Below are 8299 nucleotides of genomic sequence, written 5' to 3' on the forward strand. Positions count from 1 at the left end.
TTGTGAGGCTTGCCAATCTGGAAAATTGGAAATTATTACCTTTTCCAAGTTCTAATTTACATGCTTTTTCACCTCTTAAATGATGCATACTGATTATGGGGTCCTTCACCAATACAATCATCAGAAGTCATTAATTTATATTCATTTTTAGATGACTATAGCCATCACACTTAGCTATATCCTTTAAAGTATAAAGGTGAAGTAGTGGCTGCTTCATTCCTATTGCTTAGAAAGTTGGAATTAACCTTCAATTAACATGTCCATATACCTCCTCTCAAAATGACTCAGAGAGAAAAATAGACACATTGTGAAAACTAAACTTACCTTGTTAGCTCAAATTATATTTGTTGTAAAGTGTACAGCTGTATAGTGCTACGTGTTTGTATCTCATAAGAGCTGCTATTGTAGAATATTTTATTGAGCATTACAAAGGAAGAACATGGGCCCTATCATTCATTAGGGTTCCAGCATATATTATTCATCTTTTACTGTTTCTTTCTTTTCCCTCAACAATCAATTGGGTTAAAAGCTTATCCAAACATATATAAAAGAACCACTGCATGTTTTGGGATGAAAATGCTATTCCAAACGAATTGCACAATCGATGATGTAGGATAGCGAAATTGATTTGAAAACAAAGCATTCAAAAAGAGCAAAGCTCAAAAGAGGCAAAATGGATTTTGGCTAACAAAGAAATCGATTTAAGAAAAAGTTGCACAGAAGGCTAAGGGCTGAAATCAATTTTGAAGAAAACTAAACTCGATTTTGCAAGCATGACCGGGCAAAGAGGAGAAAAAAAAATGATGCTGCTAAAATAGATATTGATTGAGATAACTAATTAGACGGGGGTATTTGGAAGAAAACTAAATCATAGTTTTAAAAGTAATTTTACGAAAAGTAAGTATGTGAGAAAAGTTTTATCTCAATTTACATGAAAGTATTTTTTAAAATGCTTTTTGTTATTATCAAACACTAAAAATCAAGTTTGAGCAACAAATTAACGGAGTGCAAAATCTATTTGGCAACAAAGATAACATGAAATTAAAGACATGCAAACTCGATTTTGGACAAGCCCAAAATCGATTTTATCAAAACCAGAAACTGAAAAAACGCTTTTTGAAGATTTAAACTATAATTAAACACAAGAAATGGAATTTTGAAGAGAGTTTCAAACACATTTAAAACTTATTAAGGAGTTAACTACTTGTTTTTTTTCTTTTGCAAAAGTGACCTCTAATTTTTGAATTATCAAAACATAAGTCCACCAAAAATTATTCTACATCTAGAGTGTTGTAACAAATATATTTAGTTCTAATTAGCCAAATCTGACCAAGTGTATAAATATTGTACTTCTGAATTTAAAAAAAAAAAAACTCACTACCAGCGAATTAAATATTACTGGTCCTACAAGGTAAATGAATAAGGGAGGACAATGAATAATAAAGTAATAAATATATTTATGAAAATCTTGTGAGAATCTTGTTAGGCCTCTAATCTCTTACAAAGAATCATGAGCTTTAAATTGTAGGATTTGGAATGGAGTCTTAATTCTCATAAGTTAAGATTTGAATGTAGGTGGATACATAAACAAATAAACCTACGTCTTTTCCTTTTATTTGTCTTAATTGATTCTTCACAATAAATGACCATAAGCATTAATTATTATGTATACCATTAGCTTTTGGAAAGTTTGACTAATCCAGATCAAGTCGGGTTAAACTAAATAGATGTGAGCTTTTAATGATACTTTTCGACACTCAAATCAATTAAGAAGAATACGCGACTTTCTTTTACCAGCAAGAAGAATACGCGACTTTAACCAATTAGTGTTGGTAAATTATATGTATTTTGAAGAAAGTCATATTATTCAAGACTATATGCAAGATTGTCAAACTCGCGAGTTTAAACAAACCTGTGAGAATGATATAAACTCGAATCGTGAACTCGTAAGAGTTTACTTTTATTAATAAACTAGTATTAAAATTATATAATCAAATAATTAATATAAAAAATGAGAACAATTTCATTTAAATATATTTTAAATTTAAATAATTAAATTATATCCATTAATATTCATAATTTATCACATTCAAGAGTAAGTTAACACGATTTTGTAAGCTTAAAATGTAAAAACAGTAAATTCGATAAATGAACTCGTAAGTTTAATCGAGTTTACAATTATCACGAGTTTAAGAGTGAATTGATACGATTTTGCTAACTGAAAACGTAAAAACGTTAAACTTGAGAGTCAACTCGTGAGTTTGACAACATTGACTATATGTATAAAGTTGAAAATGATTATTTTTCTTGAAACGTATTTAAACATAGTAAATCAATTTATTTTCTAATTATTGGATACTTATATCTAAAACGCATTTAATGTTTTGGATTTTGTTACAGGAAGGTGAATCCCCCTTTGGATACATTCGTTGTGGTCAATGCATGTATATTACAAATTTAACGAAATTAATTTTTCTACCATCATATTATATTATGTATTTAAAAAATATAATTGAAAATAAATCTCTCTCTCTCTTCCCCAAGTTAGTGACACGAAATTGCTAGCAAACCAATTCGTTTGCGTATAAAAGTAGCAATGGGAATGGGCAAATATCTATTTCTTCTCACAGAAAAGAACGTCGAGAAAATAATAAGCTTAGGAGGAAAAAAGGAAGAAGAAAACAGGGAGAAAATAGTTAGATTTAGAGAGAGAAAATGGAGGAAATTAGGAGAGAGAATGCAAATACAGACGAAGAATCAGAGAGGTATGTTGATTGGAGAGGAAGACCTTCCAATCCGAACAAGCATGGAGGAATGACAGCTGCTTCTTTTCTTCTTGGTATCTCTCTATCGATCTTTTTTATTATTTTTTTCTGTTTTATTTTGTTTGGATTTGATTCTTCTTCTTCTTTTTAATTCACTACATAACCTTCTTCGTCTCTGGTTCTTGTTTATGCATATTGTTTAATTTGATGTTAAACTAAAAATCCCAGAATTTTAGCAAAACTGCCAACTTTTATGAGTTGATTAGGTAGATCACATGTGTATACTAAAAAAATTGATTTTTAGTGGCGACAAAAAAAGAAATCACAATTAAAAGTTAATTTTTAGCAGCAATTTTTTTATTGCCATCAAAAGACATATTCTTAGCAGTAACTTTCTAAAGTCGTCGCTAAAATTTAACTTTCAGCAGGATTTTTTTATCGTCACTGAAAGTCACATTAAAAATCTATATTTTTAGTAATGACAGAATATGATCTGAGAAAATGAATCATACTTTTAATGATTTGTAAGTGGTAATAATATCGATCCTTACAAATTGAATATATTTAATGTAGATTCATAATATATTAATATTGATGTTTTTCTTACTTGAGTAGATAAATATATGCACTGCAAACAATATCGAACCTAAGAAATAGGTTGTATTGTTTAGGCACTGTTCGTATATTTTACACATCATAAAAATATGTGTGTATGTGTGTAAAGTTGTTATAAGAAGCCATACAATCATAAATGCCAAATGATGCGCACCAGTGAAAAAAATATTTCTACAGAAGGTATGAATGGTGGCATTTTCATAAATAAGATGTGGGGCTATTTCTTTATTTATTTTCTACACCAATTTGTGACACTGACTGGTGTAGAAAATAATCCTTTTTCACACCGGTTGCATGTGACAACCGTTGAAGAAAGTAAGGTGGATTTTTTTTTCCTTTAACCTTTGGTACACCTTGTTACCAAATCAGTGTACATATTTTTCTTTCTGCATAAATAATATGTACAACTTAAAGTCTGTGTAAATGCGCAGGGTTAATCTAGTTGGGATTGAGTAATGAGATAATTTTTTCCGGAGAGATTTAATAATTTAATTTGTTCCTCAAATTGGTGTTCCTTAATTTAATTGGAGAAATCTGACATGAAAATAAGCCTCCTAGCTTTTTCCAATTGAGGAAAAAGGCAGATTATTAGATTTATATGGGTGGAATCTGATGATATGTTGATGATTTGACCATTAGTGTCACATTGGCATCAGATATGATAATGCAATATTTGACCAAGTTACGTGTCAATGGGTCAACAATGGGAATACATATACTCAAAAAATAGAAAAAGTACAAAGGAAGTAATATTTGTAGTGTGGTTTGCTCTCTGACGTCTAATTAAATTAATTTTTACAATAGGCAACTTGGAAAAACCCTTTTTTCACATTAGAAATCTTGGATAGCTATTGTATTCTTTCTAATGAAAATGGACGGTAAAAAATTGTGATTCATGTACTGCGGTGTTGTTTTCTTTAATTATTATTTGTAATGCTTCTTACACTTGTCATAAAACTATCCGGTGTAAAAAATGACTAAAATACCTTTTTAATTTTTTTTATTTTCCACACCAATTGTAAAACTAATCAATATAAAGAAAACATTGGCTTTGTACACTGTTTTTTTTTTTTTGAATAAAAAACAAATGACATTCATAGCAAATAAAGGACTTTGTACACTAGTTATAATCTTAACCAGTGTGTAGAAACAGTTATTTTCTAGCCAGTATAGAAATTTATAAAATTGTCAATGGTCACATTTTTTATACCCAATTTTTTAAATCAATTATGGAAAAATATTATTAAGTTACGTTATAGCATTATGGTTGGAGATAGTATACAGAGAATACAATGTTATAGCAATGTAACTCTTCTTATTAGGTTGATTAGGTTGAATACTATAACATAGAATACCATAACATTTTTTTTAATCATTTTGGATTATTTTTTTAATTACTTTTTTATCCAGTCATGAATCAATTAAATTTTATCAATGTATCTAATATTGAAGAGTTGGAACGACACAGGGTTTCAAGGATTTGAAATAATGGGAGTAGCAGCGGTGGGAAACAATCTGATAACGTATTTGGTAAACGACATGCGTTTCTCTCTCCCAAAATCAGCCAACATTGTAACCAACTTCGTTGGGACTATCTTTCTCATGGCTCTCCTCGGTGGCTATCTTTCTGACTCCTTTCTTGGGTTTTCAGATTCGGACCATCCTCATCTTTAGCTTTCTCGAACTCTTTGTAAGCCCTCCTTCTTACAAATAACTATTAACTCCAGTCCTAATTATAAAATTGGGGTACCGATCGTTCCACATTATTGAACTTTATGATGTTGATTGCCCTTTCATAAATACTTTAGGAGCAAAAATACCCTAAACTAGCCTATATCTTTTTTCTTGAAGTTAACGACCAATGTTACTATCTATTAGTCAAAGAATACTCATAATCAGTGATCCTCATGTAATAGTTTAGGGGTAAAAATTTCTTTTAATCTCATAATGTAATTAGACTATTTAAATTTGAATCTAATTCATTCATTTGACATGAATTGTTCTTACACATGAGAATACAAATGAAATGACATTCTAAGAGTACATAACAATTCTCTTTTATAAGATCCTTGCAAACATTTCAACGAAACCTTCCTTTTATATATGTGGTGTGTATTGCTTATACATGGTTCTCCGTGATAGGGTTTCATATTATTGTCAATGCAAGCACATTTTCCCGAACTAAAGCCATCCAAATGCTCCAACATACTAAATGGTGAATGCCAAGAAGCAAAAGGGTTGGAAGCTGCAATATTCTTCTTGGCAATATACATGGTGGCATTAGGAAGTGGGTGTGTGAAGCCTAATATGATAGCTCATGGAGGAGACCAATTCAACCGACGCAACTCACAACAATTAAAGAGCCTCTCAACTTACTTCAACCTTGCCTATTTTGCCTTCTCAATGGGTGAACTTGTTGCCCTAACCCTTCTTATTTGGGTCCAAACTCACTCTGGCATGGACACTGGTTTCGCTGTTTCTGCTACAGCTATGGCGCTGGGGCTACTTAGCTTGATATGTGGGACTTTGTCATATAGGAATAAGACTCCACAAGGCAGCATTCTCACTCCCGTTGCTCAAGTATGAAGAATCATATGACTCTATATTCTTCTCATTTTTATTAGTACATCCGATCCTTAATATAAGACCCAATTAACTAATTTGGAAAGATTAAGAAAGTTAGTTAATTATAACATATGCTACATGATCTCTATCATTAGATTATAAGCCAATGTATGAGTGAGACATATTATTTTAGAGAAAAATGATGAATATAAATACTTAAAAGTAATTTATTAACTTTTTTAGTTTTTTAAAATTAATCGTTTGGGTCTTACATTAGAGACCGTAGGTAGTAATATATAATAGTCTTTTTATTGATCATATATGGGACATATTTAATCTAGGAGCGAGGATGGGTTGTCGTAACTTGTGGGTATAAAATCTGCCATGTGTTGTTTGGATTAAAAAAATTGACGTTTAATTGAGGTATGGGATAGATTCGATGGAGAATTTAACTAGTGAAATCTGAAATATGTAGATTATATTCTCGAAATACAATCTGATGTATCTTGAACCATACAAGTAATGCCAAATCCTGTCAGGTGTTTGTGGCTGCAATATTAAAGAGAAATGTTCATAGTGACCAAAACAATAGTGTTGGCCAGTCTACTGACTCACCTAGAGAGGGTCAGAGTCATACGGATAAGTGCAGGTACTTCCACTGACTTTCTTTCTTTCCATTTTATCTATAAGAATTTTCATTCATAATATTTTGAGTGACATGTTAAGAAAATTAATATTTAACGACTTAGAAAGTAAACTAATTGAAAAACATAATTTAAAACTCTTATGAAACATTTTGAAACAACATATAGCGTTATAAGGAGAAAGACGTGGGTCAACTTTCATAGATTTTAGATGCAATTGCACGAATCGGAACCCACTCCTATATACTCCTCTGGTCCTATGTATAAGGCAGGGAGAAAAGATTCTTCATCTCCCTTCCATACTTCAAGGAATAAAGGCAGGCCCTACCTCTCTCAATTTCTCTCTCCCTACATAAAATTCTATGGATTCTATTATCATTCGCAAATCACAACCTGCTCAACTGTCTAGAAATTACTCTTATTTCAGGTTTTTGAACAAGGCATGTATCAGAGTCCAAGGTGAGACTATTCCAGAGGAAACTCCATGGAGATTGTGCAGCATTACTCAAGTTGAGCAAGTGAAGACATTACTCTCAACCATCCCTATCTTTGCTTGTACAATCATCTTCAACACAATCCTAGCTCAACTCCAAACATTCTCAGTTCAACAAGGATCTTCAATGGACACCCATCTTTCTAGAACCTTCCAGATCCCTCCAGCTTCCCTCCAAAGCATCCCTTACATGCTCCTCATTGTCTTGGTCCCTCTCTATGACGCTTTCTTTGTCCCTTTTGCCAGAAAACTCACAGGCCATGATTCAGGTATCTCCCCATTAACCAGAATAGGGTTTGGCCTCTTTGCAGCGACTTTCTCCATGATCTCAGCAGCTTTTATGGAGAAGAAGAGAAGAGATCAAGCTGTGAACTTCAACCAAAAGCTTCCCATTCTTTGGATTACACCACAGTTTGTGATCTTTGGGTTATCTGAGATGTTCACAGCAGTGGGACTCATAGAGTTCTTTTACAAACAATCCAATAACATTAGAGGAATGGAGGCATTCTTGACTTCAATCACTTATTGTTCATACTCCTTTGGGTTTACTTGAGCTCAGTTTTGGTCTCTTTGGTGAATAAGATCACCCGTACCAGTTCTAATGGTGGCTGGCTTCATGAAAATGATCTAAACAAAGATAGGTTGGATTTGTTCTATTGGCTGCTTGCTGCATTGAGCTTCCTCAACTTCCTCAACTATCTTTTCTGGTCAAGATGGTACTCTTCTAAATAATCTCAAGACTTTAATGCTAGATATCTTGGAGGTGATAATTTTCCCTAACTTATTACTATAAGTTAACTCAATCAGGTTTTAGGTTAATATATGAATGGATTATATAAATCAGATGTAAGCCTCATCCACCGTGCAAAGTCCAAAAAATGAGTCACTGTTTATGGTTTATAAAAAAGTGTGACTTCCTATTTATTTATGTATACATTATACAGATGCTGAAGATAATAATTTTCCTTTAACTAGTTGTCAAAATACGTAGCCTTTTTTTTTTTTTTGTGTGAAACTAATCTTGCTATTTATAGTTATGTATAGTGACTCTAGGAAAATAATATGCGATTTAAGTTAGTCTTTTTGGAGTTTTTTTTTGGGCCGAATTAGTCTTTCTCATGGCTCTCCTCAAATTCTCTCATTCTCGATCTTATACCAATGTTTTCTAAATCTTAAGCAACTCAAATCATACCCAAATACTAGACAAGAACTCAGTT

The 8299-nt window shown here is 32.0% G+C and overlaps 1 pseudogene; it reads left to right on the top strand.

The window, feature by feature from the left end:
• Positions 1–2715: 2715 nt before the first annotated feature.
• On the top strand, positions 2716–7814 carry LOC114759133 (protein NRT1/ PTR FAMILY 4.3-like; annotated as a pseudogene).
• The last annotated feature ends 485 nt before the right edge of the window (positions 7815–8299 follow it).

The sequence above is a fragment of the Neltuma alba genome, unplaced genomic scaffold, assembly GCF_004799145.2.
Source record: "Neltuma alba isolate B1F8T4 unplaced genomic scaffold, ASM479914v2 tig00010791_pilon, whole genome shotgun sequence".
NCBI lineage: Eukaryota > Viridiplantae > Streptophyta > Magnoliopsida > Fabales > Fabaceae > Neltuma > Neltuma alba.